The sequence below is a fragment of the Petaurus breviceps genome, unplaced genomic scaffold (genome assembly GCF_028583685.1).
Source record: "Petaurus breviceps papuanus isolate PSGF00001 unplaced genomic scaffold, PetGlider_PUasm1.0 90925, whole genome shotgun sequence".
Taxonomy (NCBI): Eukaryota; Metazoa; Chordata; class Mammalia; order Diprotodontia; family Petauridae; genus Petaurus; species Petaurus breviceps.
This window is the reverse complement of record NW_027187380.1, coordinates 23,227,415-23,254,974: the sequence shown is the minus strand read 5'-3', so window position 1 is coordinate 23,254,974 and position 27,560 is coordinate 23,227,415. Positions and strand designations below refer to the sequence as shown.

General features: G+C 38.4%; 1 protein-coding gene across 5 annotated transcripts in view; it reads left to right on the top strand.

Annotated features, from left to right (window-relative positions):
- ARSG (arylsulfatase G) overlaps positions 1-27,560 on the top strand; it is a 194,516-nt gene that overhangs the window by 71,925 nt on the left and 95,031 nt on the right. For all 5 annotated transcript variants that reach the window (XM_069076565.1, XM_069076562.1, XM_069076564.1 and 2 more), the window contains exon 2: positions 6,885-7,074. The gene's annotated coding sequence lies outside the window, so the exon portion shown is untranslated. The remainder of the gene's footprint in view (positions 1-6,884; positions 7,075-27,560) is intronic.

Sequence of the window (27,560 nt, the reverse complement as noted above, 5' to 3'; positions counted from 1 at the left end):
TTCTGTCACTCATGGGAACCTGGTTCTCTCTGGAAGACACACTTTACCTATCCACCTTCTCCAGTGCTGGTTAGGTCTTCTCTCATTTTCCATTAACCTAAATCCATTAACACTAGGTCAAAAGAAGACAGATAATCTTTAGAAGCTTTATACTATTACTACTCAACAAACTCTTCTTTGTTGGAGTTCAATCATCCTTCTATACCATCCTATCCAGATTGTTGTTTCTATTCATCTACCAGATTCCAGGTCACTCACCTTTCTAACTCATAGTCTTCCTCTACACTCCTACCCCTACCTTCATACTTAGGGATTTCAACATACATGTTGAATAATCTAGTCTCCTAATCCATCAGCCCTTTCAATTCCCATGCCCTACATATCACTTCCCTTCTACCGTTGACAGGAGTAATCAATCATACCTTAGATCTTCCCATCACTCATAACTATGCAGTCTTTATGATGTTGCAGTCAGAAACTTCCCTTTCAGATGATAATTTCCTTTCTATCCATCTCTCCCAAACTCATCCCTCTGAAATTTGTTCTTTGTTTCACTATGACTGCTCCCCACTGCCCCAGTAACTCTATCCCTCTATGTTCTCCTCAAACCACTTACATAGTTTTCTTTTCACAGTCTTATTATTAAATTGACTGGCTCAGCCTATCTTTTGTCTTCTAGTCTTATATTCTGTGTGCCTTATCCTATCACCATTCATACCTTTGCAAGACCACCATCTTTTTCATTCCTACTCTTGGCTGCTGAGTACCACTGGAAAAAGTAATGTCTAGGCTTTCTTTCCTCAAATCCTACAGGTACATAGGTCCCCAGAGAGGGACAGACTGCTTCCACTCTCATTGTTCTTGGAGTAACACTGGGGTATCCTAATACTACAGTTTAGGAAACTCCATTGGTGTGCTCCCCATTATTTTTTTCTATTTTAAAAAGTTTGAACTTAAAAAAAAACACCAAATAAATTGAGTATTTGAATCTATGTGAAGCTTACTTTTCTTTTTAAGTGTATAATAAATTTAATATGTTGCCTTGAAAGCTATTTCCTGTTTCCTTTTGGGAATAAACATACCTACTGTGTACCAGGCACTGGACTTCTTATTGTTGGCTCTTTTATTTGAAGATGGCAATCCAGTCCCTAACCCCTTTTTCTCCCACCTTCCACTCAATTAAAAAAAAAAAACAACAACAAAAAACAAAGCCCTGGTTACAAATATTTTTAGTTAAGGACAACAAATTCCCACATTGACTATGTCCAAAAATCTGTCTCATTCTTCATTTTGAGTCTATCAGAAGATGGGTAGCATATTTCCTAATCAATGATTTATCATTTTATTGATCAGAGTTCTTAAGTCTTTTAATTTTGTTTTTCTTTACATTGTTGTTATTGTATACATTTTTGGTTCTGCTCACTTCATTTTGCTTTAATTCAAATAAGTTTTGCCAGATTTCTCTGAAATTATTCTTTTTATAATTTCTTAAGTAACAATAACATTCTATTCCATTCCTACTACACTATAATTTGTCCAACTATTCTCCAGTTGATAGGCACTTTTGATTTTGTTTTTTTGCCATTACAACAAAAGACATTATAAACCTTTTTGTACATATGGGTCTGTTTCCTTTTTCTTTTATCTCTTTGAGGGTATAGACCTTGTAGTAGTATTGATGGTTCAAAGGGTACACACTGCTTAGAGACTTTTAAAACATAGTTTCAAATTATTTTCCAGAGTAAATGGACACATAGCTTTACCAAGAGTGTATTAATGTGCATGTTTTCCCTCAGCTTCTCCAAAAATTGTGATTATCTTTTTGTTATTTTTTCTAATATGATGGGTGTGAGGTGGAACTTCAGCAGTGTTTTAATATGCATTTTTCTGATGATTCCTTATTTGCAGAATTTTTATATGGTTGTTAATAACTTGACTTTCTTCCTTTGAAAATTATTTGTATCTTTGACCTGTTCATCTATTGGTAGTGTTTTTTTAATTATAAATTTGAATCAATTCCTTATATATTTTGGATATGAGCTCTTCCTCAAAGAAACTTTCAGTAATTTTTTTTCTCAGTCAACAGTTGATTTTCCAATTTTAAATGCATTGCCTTTTTTGGTGCAAAAACTCCCCGTGAGTAGCCAGCTAAATTTAACAAGCTTTTGGTTAGAGGTAAGGTGTTGTAGTAAGGACAACTGGTACAAAGCATTTCCCCTAAAAGCTTGGGACACATTCTCCTACATATGTGTGTGTGTGTGTGTGTGTGTGTCTGTGTTGATTAGAAGCAGGCCTCTTGTTTTGATGTTTGTTTTCAGCAGACAATTTTAAATCCTTTTAATGGTGGTACAGTAAAATTGATTGAAAGGGAAAGTGTGTCCAAGTTTAGAGAGAGAGAGAGCACATATACCATGTTTCCCCAATAATAAGACACTGTCTTATTAATTTTTTTGGAAAGAAAAACACCAGAGGGCTTATTTTCAGGGGAGGGCTTATGTTGTCCTGCCTCAGCTCTCCTCCACGGCATTGCTCTCAATGGCGCCAGCAAGCAAATCACTGGGGAAGAACAGGATGACGTGCTCACTGCTGCAGCTCTGATTGGATGCAGCTCGGAGCGCGGCATGCCTTTCACGGCAGGGGGGAGGGGGAGGCGGTGCATACAGAGGGTACCATAATGTAGCGTGTAGCGCAGGGGATCACCTTCACTACAGTAGCAATCTCAATAGGGCTTATTTTCGGGGGAGGGCTTATTTTAGAGGAATCTTACACAGTAAGGGGAGGGCTTCTTTTCGGGATAGGTCTTATTATCGGGGGAAACACGGTAGGAAAGGGGGAATTCATGGGTCTTGGAGGGATGGAAGTCCTTTTCTTCCTTCTTCCCTTTCATTGGTATGGCTCTCTGCTGAGCTCTCATTGAGTCCTCAAGCTGCACTTTTCAGAGGCCACACAAGCTGCCTTTCCTCATCATTTTCTACTGACCCAGTCTGTTCCACAACTTGGTCAGTAGGGGTGGGGATGTCTGACGATGTGTGTGACATCCCCCCTGGGATCTTTCCCTGATCCCTTGCTGCCCTCTGGTATAGGTTTAAGGGGGTTGTCTTCCAAACTCTCAAAACTTGATGCCCAAAGCAATTATTGGAATGCTTCTACTCAAAATTCCTTTTCTGATAAACATAGTCCTAGAGCCAGATCTAATTCTTTTTAACTAATAGTAATACCTTTAATTATCTGATTTTTTTCCAATGACTAAACTCTTTTTCAACTTGATTAACAAGGTTGGTCTTACCTAGTTTATGCCTTTGATTGATCATGTGAGATTCCATATGTAGGAATTATTCACACCTATTTTACACATTTGATTCTGAGTAACTCAAATCAAAGAGGTATTTTCTCACCTGATAAATGTATCAAGGCACATTTTTAGTTACATTAATTTTGAATGACAGGCTGTAAAACATTCTGTTTACACATTCAGGCATGCCAGGTAGACCCACTTCAGATTTGTGTTGTCTGATTTCAGCTGTGTCCTCACTGTTGAGTTAGCCTTTGTAGTCAACCCTTGTTGACACTTAGGCTCCCCATAGCGGCTGTTTTAAAACTTTCCTCAAACCTTTTATACCAGCCTTAACCCCTTGTGTCTCATCAGAGTACTTTGACTTCCACTTGATTAGCATAATAGAGACCAGCTGCTATAAACTATCTCATTTTGCCATATCTCAAAACCCTTCTGATTCTTCACTTCTGTTTTTCTCCTTTAATCCAGTTTCAGAGGAAAAGGATATCCTTCCTATGGTCAAGGCCAGTCCCTCTACTTTTATTCTTGTTCCCATCCTTCTGCATCTCCAGGAGATCTTTATTGATCAAACCTCTCCCCATATTTCCTCTTTAATCTCATCTACTAGCTCTTTCCCTAGTACCTACAAATATCCCTGTGCTTCCATAGCTCTTAGAAAAAAGGCTTCATGGGGCAACTAGTGAATACAGCACCAACCCTGGAGGCAGGAGGACTTGAGTTCAAATATGCCCTCAGACACTTAACACCAGCTCTGTGACCTTGGACAAGTCACTTAATGCCAACATCCCTGTCTTCACCCCTCTAAAAAAATCTTCTTTTGACTCTCCCACACTCTCAAGTTATCATATCTCTTTCTTTCCTTGCCAAACTCCTAGAAAATCACTGACACTAACTATCCATTCATTTCTCAATCTCTTTCAATCTAGTCTTTTAAAAAAAATTCATACCTGTACTGAAATTGTTCCCTTTAATGTTGCTAATTATTTCTCATAGGCTTTGGGCAAGTCACTTAACTTGGCTGGCCTTCAGTTATCTGTAAAATGAGAGGGATGGACAAGATGACTTATATAGATGATTGTTTCAACTGTTAAAGCTAATGATCTTTTCTCAGTGCTCATCCTTCTTGACCTTCCTGCAGCTTTTTATACTGTTGACCACACTCTTCTTTGGAAACTCTTCTCCTTTTGCACAACTGTCTTCTGGTTCTCCTCCTACCTGTTTGAATTTTCCATTTTTTTCCCTAATTCATAGTTTTAGTTCTAGTTTTATATTTTCTAGTTTAATCCTCTTTTTCTCCTTTATCACACTTCTTCCTCCCCCTAAGCGGTTATGGGTATTCCCCAAGCTCTGTCCTGTGTCTTCTCTCTCCCTTAGAGATCTCATCAACTCTTATGTGTTCAGTTATCTCTACAAAAAGGACTCCAGGGCAAAGATGTTGTGTTAAAGGTTTAACAGTGGCATTGAGGTGGGGGAGCCAGGAAATGTACCCACTTTTAAATTTAATTTGCATTATTAACATTTTCTCTCCATCACTTTTTAAAGTTTAGGCAATCAACAAAACAATAAATCAAAGTATGATTTATAGCATTTCCCAAAATTTCCGAGGTGCAAATGTACACACTGAAAATTTAACAATCAGCTCTTATAAACCAGTTGGAGCTGGGCCAGGGTCTATGTATTTAGCCTTCATCTCTCTCTTGAACTTCAGTCCAACTTTACTAAACTTTGTTCAGCATCTCTATATGGACATCACATCCATATTTCAAAGTCAATATGTCCAGAATAACTAGACAGTAATTTTTTGGTGGGAAGGCCACATTCATGTGCATTTGACTGGTGATTTAGCCTCTAGTAATAATTATAATAACACCATGTGCTTGCATTGAACTATTTTTTCACTCGGAGTACTCTCATCTGTAGATCTTTATCTTTACAGTGATCAATAGACATAGGAAAACAACCATCATTTTATCGGTGAAGCCATTGAGACTCATAGAGGTGGTGAGATAATTTGGCTGTGATAATACAGAGTTATTGTTGTTTAATAATTTCCAGTCATGTCCAACTCTCTGTGACCCCATTTGGGGTTTTCTTGGCAATGATACTAGATTGGTTTGCCATTTCCTTCTCCTACCCACTTTACCAATGAAGAACTGAGGCAAACAGGGTTAAATGACTTGCCCAAGATCACACAGCTAGTAACTGTCTGGGGCCAGATTTGAACTCCAGAAAAGGAGCTTCCTGACCCCAGGCCCATCATTCTATTCATTTTGCCATCTAATTGCCTTTACCTATATAACTAGTTAGTAGCTGAACCAGGATTTGACTCTAGAAGGCCACATGTGGTCCTCTAGGTCCTCAAGTTAACCCTTTGACTGAATACAAACTTCACAGAACATTTGTTCTGTGAAGTTTGTATTTGATCAAACAACCTCACTTCTCAACCCCATGCTCTGTAACACACCTTGTGATACGATGTTAGACTTTGAGCAACACTTATCTTTGGAGCTTTTACCCGTAGCCACATTGGAAGGTAATCCATCTATTTCCTCACTAGGTTTCTCTGGCTTGTCCTAGACAACTCACAGGAAATTCCTACCATATGGGTCTCTGCTGTTACAGGACTGATAGACTGTTATAGTTTGAAAGGTGATTGGCCGTCATGTATCACCACTGGATTTCCTGGCATTATATAATTGCTAGATGAAGTATTACCAGCAATAAAAGTCTGGCTTGAGGTCTCTCACACTTAAAAACAAAAAGTCAAGAAATTTTAATTAGAGGCTACTTTGTAAAACATATAGGATTAGTGAAATTGAACTGCTCCCTACTGAATAGAGACCATGAATCAAAAATATCCTGTGGCAAAGAGGTGTGGTATTGATTGATTACAAGGGTAGAACATTACATACACTGTCAGACAGGGTTACTATATTTGGTGTTTTCTCCCACCCCTTCCTTAACTGTTTTTTTGGGGAGTGTTGTGACTGATATTACAAGGGAGGGTTCAATTTGAGGGATTGGGGTGGGAATAGGGGAAATGAGGGTTATATGGAGAAAAAAACTGATATTTTTAAAAAAGTATCAATAGCATTCATTTTTAATGTTCCATGGATCCTATGTTTTACCTAAAACTGAGAATCTAATAAGTCATTCTTATATGTTGTTCAGTCATTCAGTCCTGTTCAACTCTACATCATCCCATGGACTATTTTGTCCATAAAGTTTTCTTGGAAAAGATTCTAGAATAGCTTGCCATTTCCTCCTCCAGTGTGCCCTCATTTTGCAGATGAGGAACTGACACAAATAGGGGTTAAGTGACTTATCCAGGGTCATACACTTGTATGAGGCTAGATTTCAACTCAGGTCTTCTTAACTGCAAGCCTGCTTTATACACTAGTCCAAGCTGAGACATAATTAACACACATAGAAACATCCCTAGCATCAGTGACTTGTGTTTGAAATGTTACCACTGCATGTGCCCTTGTTGATTAGAAGCAGGCCTCTTGTTTTGATGTTTTTCAGCAATTTTAAATCCTTTTAATGGTGGTACAGTAAAATTGATTGTTTTTTTTTTTGTTGCTCCTAGCAAAAGAGACCTTCATGAAGCTCTTCAGGCTCAAGAACAAATCAGCTCTTGGCAACTCTTAGCTCTAGGCCCTATGCAACTAAGAGAACAGTAGAAGACTGAGGCCTCTCTCCTGAGGGAGTTTACCATCTAGTTGAGGAGACAGATCCCAACTTGGAAAGAAAACACTTGCAAAACAACACATACACAGGTGAGTGGAAATCAATAGAGTACAAAATAGAGAAGTTATGATGAGATAAGGAAAGAGCACTGCTCTTACATGAAGGCCCGTATTCTAAGTCCCAGAGCAAACATTTACTAACTCTGCAATATTTCACTGTCATAAGACCAGCAACCCCCACTTGTTTCTTCCCTAGTCCTGATCATTTAAAGTAGTAGACTGCCTAGCTGAAACCTTCCCTCCCCACTTTCCCTGCCACCACTCCCATGTTCTCTCATCCCTGTCCACTTCAGCCCCTACTATCCCAAACACTGGTCTTGCTGTGGCCTCTTCTTCATCCCTTATAACAAAGGATAAAAAAGAAAGAGGGAAAAAAGATCATCAAAACTAAATAATACATATACTAAGTCTGGTAATAAATGCATTTGGAAATTCCTATTCTATCATTCCCAAATTTTTGTTCATCTTAAACCTCTTCTCACACTCCTATTTTGCACTTACATAAATCTGGTTCCTTGCCTGAAAACTATTTCTGGTCATCCTTTTCAGTAACTGGTACAGATTCTTCCCATCTCCTTACACCCTTGTTGCTCTTTCAATTGTCAATAAAAATACATTATATTTATGTAATATATAAATTATATAATATATATATAAAAGAAAAGAAAAGGTGTATAAAAAACATTTATGACTTAGCTTTGTGCTCCTGATTTCCCAGACCAGAGGTTCTCAAGGTATCGTCTAAATTACAGGTCCTAAAATCCTTTCAACAGCCCTGTGAAGTCAAAACTATTCTCGTAATAATACTAAGATATTTTAATTTCGAATTCAGTAAATATCAATAGATATAACTCACATAAGCAAAAACATTTTAGAGAGTCCTTAATTTAAGGGGTCCTGAGATTAAAAAAAAATTTAAGAACTGCCTTAAACCCTTCTAAGTTCCCAGAGAGTGCACTGTTTTAGATCTAGGAATTCTAGGAAATACAGTTTAATCCTGTGTTGAGTAGGCAGGCATTGTAGACAATGTAAGACAGTTATATTGATGTCTGATGTCCAGTGATGATTGATGTCCAGTAAGATCAGTCATTGTGTTAAGACTCAAAAGATTCTGTAGGAATTCTGGACCTAGAACCATTCATTTCCTCCCCTGGCATGTGCAAATGGTTTTGTTGGTAACATAGGCTAGTGATTTGTGTGGGCTTATTTTATAGCTTGTTTCTTTATTGAATTTATTGTTGTTCAGTAGTTTTTCAGTTTTATTCTAGTCTTCTTGACCCTATTTGGGGTTTTCTTGGCAAAGATGCTGGAGTGGTTTGCCATTTCCTTCTCCAGCTCATTTATAGAGGAGGAAACTGAGGCAAAAGGGGTAAGTGACTTGCCCAGGGTCACAAAGCTAGTAAGTGTCTGAGGCCAGATTTGAACACAGGAAGATGAGTCTTCCTAACTCCAGGCATGGCATTTTATCTACTGTGCCCATTTAAATTGTTAATTGTATCAATTAATTTTATTTGATTCTTTAGAGTTCCCCAACATTTCATCTGTAAAAGCAATCAGTTTGTTTCCTCTTAGTTCCCCTCCAGACTGTGCTTGTGACTTTTCAGACTTCAATATCATAACTCATCCGTTGTCTCACCCTGGAACATCTATCAGCTCCTGGGGCCTCCTGACTTTCTTCCACTTCTGGCTGTACTTCTTATTTTTCACATAAACACCATATCTTCACACATACCTTCAACACCTACTTTCTGTCACTTTTGTGTATTGTCTTCCTCCATTAGATTGTAAGTATCTCAAGAGCAGAGACTATCTTTCTGCTTGTATTTGTTTCTCAGCATTTTCACAATGCCTGCCACATAGTAAGTATTTAAGAAATCTATGCTGTCTGCTTTGTCCTCAGTTTCTTTTTCGTATTTTGTAGTTATTAGCATTTCTAGCACCATATCAAATAATAATTGTGTTAATAGACATCCTTGCTTCACCCTTGTTATTGGAAAAGCCTCTAATTTATCCCCGTAACATATTATACTGGGTCTTGATTTTAAGTAGATACTGCTTTATTAATGATTAATTTAAATTGAAATGGGCATTGTATTTTCTCAAAACCTTTTCCTGCGTCTATGGGTGTAAGCATGTAAGTCTGACTTTTTGTTATGAATATGGCATGCTATTTTTATAGTTTTCCTCATATTGAGTCAATCTTGTATTCCTAGTATGAATCCAATCCTGTAATAGCTTATGATTTTTTGCTGTTATCACCTATTTGATAGCATTTTATTTAAAATTTTTGAGTCAATATTCCTTTATGATTTTAATCTAATGTTTTTTCTACTTTGTCTCCCCCTGGTTTAGATATTAAGATCATATTTGTGTCATGGAAGGAATTTGATAAAATATCTTCTTTTTCTATTTTTGCAAACAGTTTGTGAAATATTGAAATGAAATATTATTTTAATGTTCAATAGAATTTACTTATAAATTCATCAGTTCATTCAGCTTTGTTGGGAGTTTATTTGTGGCTTATTCAATTTATTTTTCTGAGACTGCATTATTTAAATTCTTTATTTTGTTATCTGGACATTTTGTATTCTTTTTTTCCTCCCAAATATTCAGCATTTTATTTGCATTGCTATTATTTTACATTGGCATTATGTTGTTTTTTGCAAAATATTACATTGTTTTGTTAGTATATAATCAGGCAAAAATATCTCTAATATTTTCTTTTATTGTTTCTTCATTTGTTGTGAATTCCTATTCATTTTTAGTGCTAGCAATTTGATTTTCCTTGTCCTTTAAAAAATCAGACAAGCTAATTAATGGTTGATCATTTTAGTGGTTTAAAAAAACAGTTCCTTGTTTTGTTGACTTTTTTTTTGCTTTTAACTTTGTTCATCTCTTCTTTGATTTTTCAGAATTTTAATTTTGATATTTAAATAATTTATTTAAAAATTTGATGCTTTTTTAGTTTTTAGTTTTATGCTCAACTGGCCAATTCATTCTTACTTTTGTTATGAAAATGTTTAGAAATATATATTTTCCTATAAGGAGTGCTTTGACTGTATCCAAAAAGTTTTGGTATGACAGTTGTCTCATTGTAATTTTCTTTGACAAAATTATCTGTTGTTTCAGTATTTGTTCTTTGACCCAACAATTGTTAGGATTCAATTTTTTATTGTTTATTTTTAATACTTTCTTCAGTGACCATTTATGGAATATAATATTTAATATTTCTGTTTTTCTGCATTTGTTTGTGAGCTTTTGAATGTCCTAATTACATAGTCAGTTTTTGTATTGCACCTGCTCTACTGAGTAATATGTATACGTTTTCCTTTCCAATTAAATATTTGCCAAAGACCTATAATAGGTAACTTTTCTAAAATTCTTTTTAGGTCCTTAACTTAATTCTTGTTTATTTATGCTAAATATTTTTAGGTGTGAAATGTGTACATTTAGGTCCCCAACTTTTATAATTTTATTGTATATTTCTCAACTGTAAGTTGCTTAATTGTTCCTTTAGGTATTTAGATCTGTTGCCATTTGATGAACATAAATTATGTGTTAATATTTATCCATTTTCTAAGGTGCCTTTCAGCATACTGTAGTTTCATTGTTTATCTTTCATAATCAAGTGTACTTTTATTTTTTCCTTATCGAGAACATGATTGATATACCTGTTTTTTGAGTTCATCTGAACTAGAATAGACTTTGCTTCAATTCCTTATCTAAACTTTGTGTGAATCTTTATGTTTTAAATGTGTTTCTTGTAAATAGCATATTGTTAGATTATGCTTTTTAATTCATTCTCCTATCCTTTTCCACTTTGTGGTTGAGTTCTTCCCATTTACCTTCTTTTTGTTATGATTGTTAACTATGCATTTTCATTCAACATAACCTCTTTTGTTCTCCCCTCTTTTCCTCCATCTCCCTTTTTATTAAGAAGTGGATGGTGAGTTTCCTCAGCAGTAGTAATCTTTATTTTATATAATCTGTTTTTTCTCCCCTCCCCCTCACCTTTTCTCTTTACTCAGACTCTGATACCAGGTTTTACCCTTTCTTTTTTTTCCTTTTAGCTCACCCTTCACGATCCATACTAAGAATTTTGACTTTGTTTTTCTAATGCCTAATCCCTCCCTGAATCTACACTCTCTCTCTTATTCCTTCCTTTCTCCTCACCAGTTCTCTAATGGTTTCCATGTTGAGCTAAATGCATTTTTTTAATACCACACATTCTCTCTGTAAATATGTATGTGTGCACGCGCATGCATACACATGTGCTAGTCTATTTTGTCTAGTTCAGATGAAATATGTATGTGTGCACACGCATGCATACACATGTGCTAGTCTATTTTGTCTAGTTCAGATGAAAGTTTCAAGTGACATCTAATCCCCTAACCATCCATCATGTTTGTTAATATTCTTCTTGTATAACATGATTATGAGATACTTTCACTCCTTTCTTCTTTTTTTCTCCCTTGTGTATTCCTTTTTGTTTTTTCTCTAAGACCATGGAAACATAACAAAAACATTGCTAGACCCTCTGTCACTCTTGATATCATTAGGAGTATGAGGAGATACATGTTTGCTTAGTTACCCCCTTTTAGAAGGTATATACTTCATCCTTTTATAATCCTTTCCAATTGGTCATACAGACTTACCTTTTGTGTTTCTTTTGACTGTAGTATTTGCATTTCAAAGTTTCTACTTAATACTGGTTTTTTCATCAGGAATGCTTGCAAGTCCTCTTTTTGATTAAAAGTATATTCCCCCCCCCCAATAGAATCATATAACTTTATCCAGTAAGTTATTTTTGGTTCTAAGTGTAATAGTAATGTAATTTGATCCCTTTGTATTGGCAAAGCTAACAGGTACTTAGCACTTAGTAATTAATTAAGCCTCTGTTAAAGAAACAGAAGGTATAAACTCCTATTGCTGACGTAACAGGAAGGGGTTGAAACAGGAAGGAGCTAATGCTGTGTATGTGTATGTGTGTGTGTGTGCGTGCTTGCTCAAGTGTGTGCTGGGTCAAAGAGATCTTTTTGGATCCAGGTTCTGGAGGCTAAGGAAGACAGTCCCAGGCTGGAAAGAATGATTTTTATTTTGAGAACCTGGATGAAGTGATTTTGATTCTGGGAACCAGCTGAAACTTCTGCTGACTCTGAGGGCTTACTGGAGCTGCTGAGTCTGAGGGTCAGCCAAATTGCTAAGGATTTCCGAGGATCAGCCGGAGCAGCAGAAAACTGAGGAAGCATGACTGTCTTGCCAGCATTTTGTCTGTTTGTAGCTTTGTTAAGCCTTGACTTCCCAAGGATAGAGACTGTGGAGGATTTAAGGTGGACTGGATGCTGTGAGCTTCATCATGGAACAGGCACAGCATGGAGAGCTGGACAAGGAGTTGTCTGCTTTTGACTGTCTGCCTTTGAACCCAGGTGACAGTTTGGTGAATCCAGGTAGGAGCTGGGACTATAGAAGGGGATCCAGGGAATATGAGAGCCTACCTCAGGTCAAGATAAAGAGATCTCTCCGTGGATACTGAATAGTGACTTATTGAAGTTGTAACTTACTTATGACCTTGAAATTGTAACTTATTTGTGACTGAGGGGTAGATGGCCTGTGTATTTTACACTACCCCTTCAGAGAGTGCTGAGTAATGACTGATATTGTAACTTAGTGTGCCCCATGAGTGGAGAACTTTGACTTTTGTATTTTGTGACCCTTAAGGAGGCTTTGAATGATTGAGTTGATTGAATGACTGAGTTACTAAGTGATTGACTGACTAAATGATTATACTTTGTTCAAAACTATGTGACCACTGTGGTGAAAACTATGTGGCCATTTTAGTGATAAGTCATTGTGAATGCTGTATTTTATCTGTGATAAGTTGTAACACTGTGAATGCTGTACCTTGATTTTCTGTGAATGTTTTGCTCTGATTTGTTATTGAGTAAATAAAGTATTCACTATACTGTGTAATCAGAACATTGAAAGCTATTCATAGCAGCAGTCCTCTGGAATGCTGCTCATGCATGGCTTTACACTAAGCCTTTATGTTTTACATTTTGGAATGTTTTCCAGACTCTCTTCTTCTTTATAATGCTGCCAAGTCTTGTGTGTTCCTGACTGTGACTCTTTGAAACCTTTCTTTTTTCCTGATTACACTATATGTATATATATATATATATATATATATATATATATATATATATATATATTTAGCCTAGATGCTCTGGAGTTTAGCTATGATGTTTCTGGGATTTTTCATTTGGGACTTTCTTTCAGAAAGGGATCAGCAGTTTCTCTGTTTTCACTTTACTAATTCAATTTCCAATAGCTTTGGGTAGTTTTCATGTCTCAAGTCTCTCCTAACTCTAGGCTATCCTCCAATCATCTCCCAAAATGATCTTCTTAAAGTACATCACCCTTTAACTCAATAAATTCTTATTGTTCTTGATTATCTCTAGGCTGTGGAATACTATTTGTCTTTTAAAGTCCATCATACACTGACCTCTTTCAGCCTTTCCAATCTTATTACACTGTACTCCCCTCCATGTATTCTACAATTATTCAGCAATACTGAGTTGCTGGTTTTTACACGTGATACTACCTCTTTATCCAGTGGTCTTTTACTGGATGTCCTCTATGCGTAGAATGCTCTTCTTCCTCATTTCTGTCTATTATTAGCTTCTCAAGATTTCTTTAAGCCTCAGCTCAAATCTCACTTTCTGCAGGAAGTTTTTCCTGCATCCCTACCCTCACCAACTACAAGTGACTTCCTTCAGGAACTAGAAAACTTCCAAGTACATTCCATGTGTCTTGTATTTTTCTAAGTATTTTCATGTTGTCTTCTCCGTTAGAACATGAGATTCCTGTGGGAAAGGACTGCATTTTTGCCTTTTTCTGTCTCCTTAGTGCTTAAGAGTACCTGGTACACAGGAGGTACTTAGTAAGTACTTAATTAATTTTTTTTTTTTTGCTTTTTGGAGGGGGGAAGGCAGGGCAGTTGGGGTTAAGTGACTTGCCCAAGGTCACATGGCTAGTGTTAACTGTCTGAGGCCGGATTTGAGCTCACAACCTCCACCTAGCTGCCCTGATTAATCATTTCTTGAAATAGAATATCCATGGTTTAAAAAAATTTTTTTGGAGGGGTGTAGTTTTTAGCTAGTCTGATGATTTTTCATGTTTTCTCTCTTTGGCATTTGTCCTCAGTTATTATTAAAAGGAGATGATATATTTTCTTTTATTTTTTTCAATTTTCATTCTTTTGACTTCATTTCAGTATTTATCATTGTCTCAGGGAATTCTTGATTTGGTCCATTCTCATTTTCAGGGAGTCAGTTAGGTAACATTTTGTAGCTGAACTTTTTATTTGTACTCAACTGTTTATTTATATTCCAGGTCTTTTCCATAGGACTGCTCTCTTTTCCTTTCTAATTCTTTCCTCTAGTACCCTTGTCATTTATAATATAATTTTTTAAACTCTTACTTCATCTTATTCCAGAAATCCTAGTTGACTTTGTTATCAAGTTTTGTTTTTGTGAGAAACTTTGGTTGTGGATTATTGTGATATTACTATCATAATCCTGTCTCCCATGTAAGTTAGGCTAGTTTTTCCTTAAGTGGTATTAAGATAGTCTTTGAAACTTGGTCTATTTAGGGGACTAATCATTTCCTCATTACTGGCATACGAAGCAGCTATAAAGGAGCTCCAGAGGCACTCAGACACTTGGCTGATGTACAAATATATACACACACATATACATATATGATATACGATACATGATACATATATACATCATATACACATATGTATATATACTGATATATATGCATGTATATATATATATATAGACACTTGGCTGATATATACATATATATACATATAGGTACTTCCAACAAAGTAGCTTTTTTTCCAACTATTCCAACAAAGGAATAACATGCACACTCAATTGAGCTCAACTGAAACAATTTGAGTTCTCCTCAATGTCTATCCTTGTTGAATATTCTTTTTCTGCTATGGCTAAGTAAGTCCCTCTTTGTTAACTGTTGAATGACCTAGGAGTATCTTAGTTTGTCCAAATCTCAAACCTAAACTACCAGGGGACTAACCTGAGTCAGGCTTAACCCAGAGCAATTGGTATGGTCTTGTAGGACTGGAACATAATGACTTCTTTGGAGTGGGAGATAAGCATTGAATTGGAAGGCGAGCCTGGATTGGATGCTTCTGGTGACACTTTTGGTGATGCTGTTAGAAATGGTGCTTGTTTACTGTGAGGCATCATGTACTACTATGGGATTAGAGAATAAACTGACTGTTACCAATTCATTAAAAAGAAGAAAATATAGATATTGTCTTTAAGAATAATAATTTGAAGATAATTGAGATAAACTGTATCTTAGCCTACTAGCTTTGCTGGGCCATACAACTTGGTAATTTTAAGCCTCCTCTGCTTCTACTAGAGGGATATCTTCAGGACTTTTGTTGTTGGCGGTCAGTTGTGCCTGACTTTTCATGACCCCATTTGGGTTTTCTTGGCAAAGGTACTGGAGAGATCTGCCAGTTCCTTCTCCAGCTTATTTTAGATGAGTAAACTGAGGCAAGCAGGGTTAAGGGACTTGCCCATGGTCACATAGGTAGTTCCTGAGCTCATAGTTGAACTTCCTGACTTCAGGTCTGGCACTCTATCCACTGTGCCACCTAGCAACCACTTTAAGACTTAGTTCACCTTCAAATCAGCCTGATAATGTACAAATTTAAAACTTGTTCTGTTCAGCTTTTGCAAGGACCAGATCCTTTTGTTTTGCTAGTGGGCAGCATTACCCAATCACCGCAGGAGATTATTTACGGAAGGGAGGGCTTTATCAGCTTTAAAGGAGTCATATTTGTTTAAATTAGTCCTCATTCCTACAATTGTATATAGACACAACCAGTTATTGAGGAGTAGCTTGAGGGACCCTAACAGTGCAAAAATGCAAACCAAGGTGGGTCTCTGGAATTTTTGGATTGTCTAACAGCTATGCATTAAAAACTGAGGTTTTCTTACTCTCATTGAATTTGGCTTAAGGAGGGAATAACATGCACACTCAATTGGGTATCTTGCCCTCCAGGAAAGTAGGGGAAAAGGGGTTAAGAGGGGGATGACAGAAGGGAGGGCAGATTGGGAGAGAGGGTAGTTAGAAGCAAACACTTTTGAAAAGGGACAGGGTCGAAGTAGAAAATAGAATAAGTGGGGGGTGGGATAGGATAGAGGGAAATATAGTTAGTCTTTCACAATATGACTACTATGGGAACGATTTGTTACAAGGATTTTGTTGCTAGACCTTAATGCAAACTTTTGGGGAAGGCACTTGAAAGGACAATGCAAAATTCTCCCAAAGGGCCTAGAGATATTTCTGGTCTTGGCGATATGGACACATGTGCCAATTGTATCCCTTTTATTTAGTTAAAGACAGGCAAGAGTGTTGCATCGATTTAAAAAGTGTCCACTGTTATCCCAGTACTGTGAACTGTGAATTGTTGTGGAGATTCCAGTGAGGGACCCTTGAAGAGCCCAGAACTTAGGCCCCAGAAGTATTTAGGATTTCCTCAGCCCCAGCAAAAATAGCTGCTGCTCACACATGGTGTAATAGAGTACACGTGTTGGCCTAAAGGGATCTCTGGTTTTGTTTCTTTGTTGTTGTTGTTGTTTCCTGTTTGCTTCCCCTGCCCAGTAGAGGAGGGTAATGTCAGGCCTCCAAAGTGGCAGCACCCATAGAACCCAAATTCCTTCTGAATACAGAAACATAGTAGCAGCTCAGTTCTATAGCCGTCTTACACAGAAAATGGTAGAATCAGGTCTGCAAAGTTGGGCGGAGTCATGCCCCAGTAGTATCATAGCAATTGGGCTCACATCTATAACAACATTCAGTTCAGTCTCAGTAAAGAGCAGAAGAATTCAGGGATAGGCAGTGACATCACTTAGATTATCACTAAGATAGCAGTTGACTCTTTTTTTTTGAGGGGGGAAAGCAAGGAAGTTGGGGTTAAGTGGCTTGCCCAAGGTGACACAGCTAGTAAGTGGCAAGTGTCTGAGGTCGGATTTGAACTCAGGTCCTCCTGACTCCAGGACCGGGGCTCTATTCACTGTGCTACCTAGCTGCCCTGCAGTTGACTCTTTCAGAGTGGATAGAAGGTAAAGACGAGGGTAGGGAAGAAGCTGACTGAGACATAGGCCCCAGCAGTAAGATAATAGTGAACAGAGATGTGGGTCTTAGAGGCAGCAGATAGACTGGATAATGGGTAGTGGGGTAGAGATGTGAGTCCTAAAGGTTTGGACAACGAATCAACTCCCCTCAACAGTGACAGCACAATGGCAGAAGAGTAGAGAGAGTATGCATAGCAACAAGAGGCAGGCATACTGTAAACTCCTGATTCTCAGAATCTGAGCTATGGAACTGTAGGCTACGCCTTGTCTGGCGTTCCAGTAAGTAGCTGCTGGTTCCCAGACTCTTTTAGTGTCCTAGAAGACTGGAGGATAGAACTTTAATCTCTGTTCTAGGCTATGCTCCTTGCATAAGTATACATCTGAAGGTCCTAGTCCTGGTCCCATCATTAGAAGGCTCCAGGATCAGAGCCACACAAATGCATTTTCATGCTTGTTCCAGGATCCCCTCTGAAAATCAAAGCTTCAGGCTACAGTCATGATCTTCATGCTGATTCTGCTACTCAAGTCCAAAGTTAAAGCTTCAGAGCCCCTGCATGGCCCTTCCAGGCTAGACTGCCTTCTTCAATGTCCAAGGGCCTTTGGTTGTCTCCCTGGGCTTATTTGACTTGGAAAAAGATCTATCACTCCACATGATAGCTATTCCAAACCTTCTCTTCTCATTTCAATTCACCCACAACATCCCTTCCCCCTTCTCTTTCAGAAGAGTATCTAACCCCCTCAGTTCTCATTTTTTTTTCTTTTTCACTGTAGTCCCTGAAAATGAGGTGCCCTTCTCTCACCTTCTCCAAGGCTGGTTCCTGAAACTGTGCCCATGAACTCCTAGTTTCCTGTCACCTCTGAAATTTTGCCCCTTCAATCAGCTTGTTTCATAGTCAATTTCTCCTTACCTACTGGGTCCTCCTCTGCCATTTACAAACTTCAAATCTCCCCATTCTTAAAATGCTTTCACTTAGGGGCCGCCAGGTGGCTCAGTGAGTAAGAGCATCAGCCCCCAGTGTCGGGATGACCTGGGGGATCGAATCCGTGCTCAGATACTTAGCACCACACTCAGAAACAACTGGCCATGAAACCTTGAGCAAGTTACTTAACCCCAATTGCTTAAAAAAAAATTCTTTCACTTAGCTCTGCCATCTTGCTCTTATTCTATATCTCTCCTTTCTTTTACCGTTAACCTCCTAGAAAATGCCATCTACACTCATTACCTCCACTTCCCCTCCTCCCATTCATTTCTTAATTCCTTTTCATTAAAAGCCCTCCGCCTTCTAATATGTAAAATGGAGATAATAGTTCCCTACTTCAAGGATTTATGTGAGGATCAAGTGAGATAACATATGTAAAACATTTTACAAACCTTAAACTCTATGTAAATATTAACCTTTCTTTCGATGCCTTTTCCTTCTTGGTCTCATAATGATCTCATTAACTCTTATGAGTTCAATTATTATCTCTATGCAGATGACTTTGAAATCTGTCTCTCTTAACCATAGCTCATCAGGTGCCATAGAAAACCAACAAGGTATTTTGCCAAGAATGTTCTGCTTAACCTTATCTTTGTTATTGCAGCTGTTTTTAAGACTCTCCAGGAGAGCCCTAGATAGAGAGATGGCCTATCTAGGAGCCAGTATGTTTGTCCAGGGCTAGGATACCAAAGCCTGAAATCTTTAGAAGCTGATAAATATTTAGCTCTCAATTTTCTAGTCTTTGGGTTATTCATCTTAGAATCATAGAATTTTAGTTAGTAGATAACCTCTGATGGCTCTAGGTTAACTTTGACATAAGGAGGAATTCTCACTATAGTATTCTTGAAAAATGGTAATCTGCCTTCTGAGGCAGCCTGTTATACTTTTAGATAATTCTAATGGTTAGGAAGTTTTTTTAAAGTCTAAATATACTTCTCTGAAACTTTTATGCATTATTTTTATTTCCGTGACCTCTGGCAAAACAAAGCAATTCGAGCAAAGCAAACCTAATCTTTCTTCCACATGACAGCCCTTCAAATATTTGAAGACAGCTTACATATCTCCTCCAAGACTTCTCTTCTTAGACTTTCAAGCCTAAAGAACTTTCAAGCAAAGTGTGGTTTCAGCTCCTTTACTACAACTTGCTTCTTTTTCTTCTATTCACAACCTAGTCATGTTTATTGTCTTTTCTAGCCCAAAGGTGAGCAGTGAAGCAGAAAAAAATAAAATTCAAATACACCTATCTTGTCTATTAAGAATGTGTGACCAGGGAACATGCTGAGTTTATTGCTAAAACAGATAGTCTCTTGAGGTGGAAGTTACTCGCCAGAAGGAACTGGAGCATGGAAGGTAGTTTATGCTCATACTGGGAGAATCTGGTTTAACAACTTGATCTTGTAGTCTTTTGGAGGGGTAACAAGAGACTCAAGAAACAAGTGATCCTTCTTTGCAGAATTTATTGTGTGACATAGCAAAGTCCTAGTGAAATATTTTAAAATCCCTCAATATCCCTTTCAGTCTCACCTTAAGACCTTTCCTCATTCCTCCTAATTCTTGTTCTCAAACTTCTTATAGTCTTTCATTTGTAATCATGCTCTATATACATGTATTATATCAATGTCAACTCGACTCATGCTCTCAAGCACTATGGTTGATTGAGTAGCTTTCTTATCTACCATTAGTGTTGCTATACCTATAGTCTTTAAAATTAATATTACAATAACCCCACGAGGTAGATAGATACTCCAATTGTAATGGTAATTGGAATTTGAAGATCTTTCCTGCCCCTTGATAAGTCAAATGTAATCACATGGAGCCTGTGGTAGGAGAAGTTTACAGAATGAGTGGAACAGAAAGGGTAGAGCAGAACTGAGAGGAAGCTGGAAGTCAGAGCAATTAGTGTGGAGGGAGAGAGAGGATGCAGGCAAGGAGACAGCTAGGCTTGTAAGTGATTGTTTGTGGGAAGACCCAAGAAAGGGGAAGGCTTTGGGATGGTTTGCTTCCTGCAGTGATAAGGTGTATTAACTTCTTTGTTGCTATGATGGATTCGGTTTTTTGGTATTGGGATTTGACTTTCTGGTGTTGGGATTTGGCTTTCTGGTGTCTGAATAAATGTTTTGCTTCTGTCTTTTATATAGAGTCTGTTATATTTTGCGATTCATAACTATGCCGGCATCTTCATAGTCACTGTCAGTGCTGTGAATACCTTGGCAATACACCAATATTCCAAAATTTCAATAGATCTGTGATTGAACTAATATAGGCATTCCCTCCAATGATGATCACAATCCATACTTCTTGTCTGTCTTATGTGACTCTTGTCCATGTCCTCCCAGAACTCTGCCACTGGAGAGTCCTACCTAACATGGAGAGGATCTGGAATTCTCTTAATCTTGTATGGATACTAATGAATACTAATGTATCAGCTAGGTGGATAAAGCACTGAAACTGGATTCAGTATTTCAAATCTGGTCTCATGCTCTTACTAGTTATGAGACTTTGGTAAGTCATTCAACTTCTGTCTGCCAAGGTTTCCTCAGCTATACAATGAGGATAATAATAGCACTACCTCACATAGTTATTGTGTGGATCAAATGAAATAATATTTGTAAAGCACTTAGTGCAGTGCCTGGTACATAGGATTTCCTCAACAAATGCTTATTCCTTATTATTACCCTTATTTTGTATATGAGGAAAGTGAGCATCTTGTAGATTAAGTGACTTCCCCAGGGCACACAGAGTATCAGAGATAGGATTCAAACTTACGTCACCGAATTCTGTCCATGCCTTGCCCTGCTGTGGACTCTTCAAGGACAAAAATTCAATTACTCATCTGTGTATGATATATTCAGAGCTTCCAGACAAGCCGTGTGGTGTAGTGCAAAGAGCACTATTTCTGGGGTCAGAGGAACTGGGTTCAAATCCCATCTTTGACACTCACAAGCTCTATGACCTTTGGCAAGTCACAACATCTATAAAATGAGAGGATTAGAGCAGAAGGCCTCTAACACCCTTTTCAGTTTAGTGTAATCCTATCATAGTAGACTGGGTGGGTTAATCAGATTAAGCACATAATGGGTACCTAATAAGTATTTGTTTAAGCACATAGTGGGTATCTAATAAGTGTTTGTTTAAGTACATAGTAGGTACCTAATAACTATTTAAGCACATAGTGGGTACCTAATAAGTGTCTGTTTAAGCACATAGTGGGAACCTAAAAAGTATTTGTTGAATAGAATTGCAAAGTCAAAGAGAACAAGAGGAAATATAAGTTTTATTCCCTCTGGCAGCGTGAAGCATCTTTTTTGTTCCCCCCCTTAGTTGAAATTTCCCTCTTTTCTATGCCTACTCTCTCTGTCTCTTTATTTTAATGAAATGTGTGGGAGGAATAAAAGAGTATTGAACAGAGATAGAAAATGCAGACATAATAATTCCTGAAAGGAAGGATGAGGGCCAGATTAATCTGAGCTGAGCCCAGCCCCATGCCGAGGCTTTAGCCCCAGGGAGGGCCTGACCAGCCACCTGCCGGAGTGACCCCAGATCAGCAGCAGCTGTGTCCATTTCCAGATTTATCAACACATAGATGCAAAGGACAAAGTGAGAGGTCAGTGCAGTCAGGACTTTGGGACCCAGTAAGTGGGAGTGCGTGGCTTTTGCCCCCAGGGTGAGAAGCCACTGAGACACCAGGACAGCTAGCCAGCGCTATGTGGCAGTTTCAGCTTCTGGCCTGCAGAGTGTAGCAGGACCAAGCACCAGTCTGAGGGGTAATCGCTCTTGCTTTAACCTTCTTGGATCTAGATTGCAGTCTAGGGTGGAGGTCCTGGGGTGTGTGTCCAGCTTGCCAGAGCATGTAGAGAACTCAGAGTGGGCACCCATCTAATACCTCCGGCAGCTGAGAAAACCCCAGCGTTTGGGATGAAAGCTCCCCTGTCTGGTGGCAGAGTCCTACTGTGGCAAAAAGCCCAGGGGTCAAGTGACTGAAGGGCGACATGACCAGCCAAAGGAAACAAAACAGACAGAAGATTCCAACATTAGACTCCTATTTTGGGGACAAAAAGGAGCAAAGCATGGAACAGGAGGAAGACAGTGAAGTCAGAACTCTTGCACCAAAAGCTTCAAAGGAAAATACGAGCTGGTTACAGGCCATAGAGGACCTTAAGAAGCAGATAAGAGAAGTGGAGGAAAAATTGGGAAGAGAAATGAGAACAATGCAAGAAAATTATGAAATGGGAGTCAACAGCCTGACTGAGGAAAATAATACCTTAAAAAACAGACTGACTCAAATGGCAAAGGAGGCTCAAAAAGGCAATGAGGAGAAGAATGCTTTAAAAAGCCGAATTTGCCAAATAGAAAAAGAATCTCAAAAGCTCACTGAGGAGAATCATTGCTTCAGAATTAGATTGGAGCAAAATGGAAGCTAATGACTTTATGAGAAATCAAGATGCTGTTAAACAGATCCAAAACAAATGAAAGAATAGAAGGCAATATGAAATATCTCATAGGAAAAACCACTGACCTGGAAAATAGATCCAGGAGAGATAATTAAAAATTATTGGACTACCTGAAAGCCATGATCAAAGTAAGAAATCATCCTCCAGGAAGTTCTCAAAGAAAACTGCCCTGATGTTTTAGTACCAGAGGGCAAAATAGAGGTTGAAAGAATCCACCGATCACCTCCTGAAAAAGATCCCAAAAAGAAAACTCCTAGTAATATTATAGCCAAGTTCCGGAATTCCCAGATTAAGGAGAGAATATTACAAGCAGCCAGGAAGAAACAATTTGAATATTGTGGAAACACAATCAGGATAACCCAGGATCTGGCAGCTTCTACACTGAGGGATCGAAGGGCTTGGAATGTGATATTCCAGAGGGCAAAGGAGCTGGGATTGAGGCCAGGAGTCACCTACCCAGCAGGACTGGGTGTCATGTTTCAGGGGAAAATGTGATCATTCAGTGGAATAGAGGACTTTCAAGCATTCTTGCTGAAAAAACCAGAGTTGAATAGAAAATTTGACATTCAGATACAAGAAGCAAGAGAAGCATGAGAAGGTAAACAGGGAAAAGAAATCATAAGGAACTTATCAAAGTTGAACTGTTAACATTCCTACATGGAAAAACAATAATTGTAATTTATGAAACTTTGCTCAGTAGTTGAAGGGAATAGAAATATATATATATGTGTGTGTGTGTGTGTGTGTCTATATATGAGGGTATATGGGTATATGAATACATATGTGAATGTGCATATATATGTTTACAGGTATACATAAATAGAGGGCACAGGACCAATTTAACAGGAAGGGATGATACTTAAAAGGTGAAATTAAGAGGTGAGATAGGAATATAATGAGAGGAGATGGGGAAAGACAGAATGGGGTAAACTATCTCATATAGAAGAGGCAAGAGAAAATGGTTACAATGGAGGGGAAGAATAGGAAGGCAAAAGGGAATGGGTCAACCTTATTCCCATTGAATTTGGCTTGAGGAGGGAATGAAATACACACTAAATAGGGTATCTCATGCTACAGGAGAGTAAGGGGGAAAGGGGATGGATGAGAGGGGGGATGATGGAAGGGAAGGCAGGCTGGGGGGGAGGGAAGTTGGAAGCACCCACTTTTGAAAAGGAATGGGATCAAAGTAGGGAATATAACAAGTGGGAGGTGGGATAGGAGGGAGGGAAATATAGTCAGTCTTTTACAACATATCTACTATGTTATTGTTTTGCATTAGCCACACATGAACTGCTTATCTTCCTAGTAAGGGTGGGAGACAAGGGAGGAAGGTAATGAATCTGTAATTCAAAGTTTTAAAATCAAATACTCAAATATATATGTATATATTATTATTATTAATACTATTTTACATATAATTGGGAAATAAAATATACAGGCACTGGGGCATAAAGATCCACTGGAAAAGTCAAAAGGGGTATGGGAGAAAATATGGGATAGAGCAGATTGGAGGAGGGGATATCCTGTGGGACTGCTATTTTGGGGTAGTGGGTAGGGGAAAAATGGGGAGAAAATTTGTAACTCAACATCTGGTAGAAATGAATGATCTAAATCAGAAGTTAATAAAGCATTTGAAAAAAAAAAAGAAGTGAAATTTTAGATTTCTAACCTCAGTAGCTTTAAGAAGAAAACCCTGGAAAGGCCCTAGAAGAGAGAATTCAGTTTAATAATAATAATAGCTAACATTTATATAGCACTTAACTATGTGCCAGGGATTGTGCTAAGTACTTTATAATTATCTCAATTGATCCTCAGTCCTGGGAGGTGGGGTTTATTATTATGCCCATTTTACAGAAGAGAAAACTGAAGCAAACAGAAGTTAAGTAACTTGCTCAGGGTTATGCAGCTAGTTTCTAAGACTATATTTGAATTCATCTTCCTGACTCCAGGCCAGGTGCTCTATCTACTGTGCTATCCACTCCAGGCTAGCTGCCTTTGAAAGAAGATGGGAGTCAGTCCACAAGAATGTATTAAATGTCTTTTGTGTGCATATTGTTATTCTAGGGAAAGAGAAATGTTTTTTTTTCTTCACAAATACTCCTTGATTAAAATTAAATTTGAAAGTATGAGTCTCATTCTGGAATTCAGAAAGATTTGCATTTCTGCACAATGGATTCACTGACTACCAGATGACTGTGGCTGTTGTCTTGGAGTTTCTTTTATTTTGATTAAACATCTATCTGCTCATCCTTTAAAAAAATCACTTTTATTCACGTCTTTTATTTTTATTTCACATTCATTTCCTCACATATTCCTTCCCCCTACTATACTCAGTGAGCCATCCCTTGTAAGAAAGATTAAGAGGAAAAAAGCAGTTCAGAAAAACCGATAAGCTCAATCAACACAAAGCAGTTGCACTATTCCTCATCCATAATCCCCTCACCTCTACTGACCTTCATAAAATCATAGGTGTAGAGCTAGTAGGAATTCAGAGGCTACTTAATCCCATCACTTCATTTTATAAATGAAGATGGGGGACAATTAGGTGGTACAGTGGATAAAGCACCAGCCCTGGGATCAGGAAGACCTGATTTCAAATCTGCCTTCAGATACTTACTGTGTGACCCTGGGCAACCCCAAATGTCTAAAAAAATAAAAAAAAAAGAGTACTCAAGTATGAAAGATAGGATTCTGACCCCAAAGTCAGTGCTGCCTCCAGGTTGTTCTAATAATTCTTTCCCCATTTCTCTCCCTGCCCCGCCCCCCAACAATGTCCATCCCTACTCTTGGTCCATTTTTCCAAATCTAATGGTCTCTCCTCCTTCCTCTTCCTTCTTGACCTTTTTGCAGCCATTGGCACTCTCAATCGCCCCCTTTTCCTTGATATATTAATTTCTCTCAAGATTTTCGTGACTTTGCTCCCTGCTGGTCCTTTTTCTACCTGTCTGACTGTTCCTTCTCAGTTTCCTTTGCTGAATTTTCATCCTAGTGATCTCTGTTAACAACGAATGTCAAGTTTCTATCCTGGACCCTCTTCTCTTCTATCTTTAACCTTTTTTTCAGTTAGTAATTTCATCAACTTCTATGGAATCAACTGTCATTTTTATGCTAATAATTTTTATTATTCTTGGTGCTGACATTTCTATTCTGATAAATCTACTTATTCAAGCCCTAACTTCTCTACTGATCTTCAGTCTTGCATCTTCAACTGCCTATGTCTTGTAGACACTGTAAACTTAACATGCCCAAGGCTGAACTCTTTTTTTCCCTACCATCCCCAAGCCTTTTTCTCTTCCCAACTTTCCTATATCTGCCAAGGGTATCACCATCCTTCCAGTCACCCAGGCTTACAAAATCCTCAGTCTCACTCATGCCTCCCACTCCATACCCAGTCTCTTACCAAGTCCTTCAATTCTACCTTCACAACATCTCAAATCTATACCCCCTTATCTCCTTTGCCACTCCCACCACCTTGGTACAGACCTTTCTCGTCTCTTGCTCAGATTGTTGCAATAGCCTTCTGATAGGTCTCTGTGCCTCAAATCTCTCTCCACTTCAGTCTACCCTCTATTCAGCTGTCTGATTAATCTCCCTAAAGTGTAGTTACCCCCATCTCCCACCCCATTCCCACTCAATAAAGTTAAATGGTTTCTTACCACCTCTGTTGAGTCATTTCAGTCGTGTTGACCACATTTGGGGTTTTCTTGGCAAAGATACTGGAGTGCTTTGCCACTTCCTTCTCCAGCTCATTTTTACAGATGAGAAAACTGAGGCAAATAGCATTAAGTGACTTGCCCAAGATCACACAGCAAGTAAATGTCTGAGGACAGATTTGAACTCAGGAAGATGTCTGACACTCTATCCACTCTGCCACCTAGCCATACAAAATCCTCTTTTTGGCATTCAAAGTTCTTTGTTAACTGGCCCCCTCATATGTTTCCAGTCTTCTTACACCTTACTCCTTTTGCCATGGCATAGTCTCTAATCCAGCCACACCAGCCTCCTTGCCGTTCCTTACAAGAGACACTCCATCTTCTGACACAATCTTCACAAGCTGTTCTTTCTTCCTGGAGTTCTTACCTTCCCCGAATTAGACTGTGAGCTCTTTGAGAACAGGGACTTTTTTTTTTCCAATTTTTTTTTTTACCAGTCCTGGAGTCAGGAGAACCTGAATTGAAATCCGGCCTCAGACACTTGATACACTTACTAGCTGTGTGACCTTGGGCAAGTCACTTAACCCCAATTGTCTTGCCTTGACTCCAAGCATGAGCAGCTTTCCAGAGGACTGCTGCTGTGAACAGCTTCACATTTATGGTGTAGTCAGTAGGATTACAAAGTATAATGCTTCTGTTTGTTCTAGGAGCCATGGCTATTTAGATTGAGATTGTAAGGCCAAGGATCCTGGAGGGGTGGAATGTAATGGCAAGCAAAGAAATAGTTAACACCTTGTTTCAGCTATTTAATTATTTAGCACCTTGTTTCAGTTCAAGTTTCTTAAGCAGAAATTGTGAACCCTAGAATTTGTGAACTTCTGTTGTTGATGCAACAGGAGAGGAGCTAATGACCATATATAAGGAGAGGCCCAGGCTGGAGAGAGCAGAATTGAGAACAGAACTTGTGGTGGCAGAACTTGGCAGAACTGAGAACTGAGAAGAACTGAGGAGGACTGAGAAGAGAACTCTTGTGGTGGTAGAGTCAAGGAGGAGAAAACTTGTGGTATCCTGGCACTCTGTGTTTGTCTGCTCTGTCTGTGTTGATGTTTGTTTGTGATACTTTGTACAGAAGCCCTGGAACCTTACTGGAAGCCCTGAAAGAGGATTTTCTGGTTGTTTGTTTACAGAAGTCCTGGAGGAGGATTTTGGAGGTCCTGGGACTTTACTGATGATTTGTGCTGACCTCTTGGACCT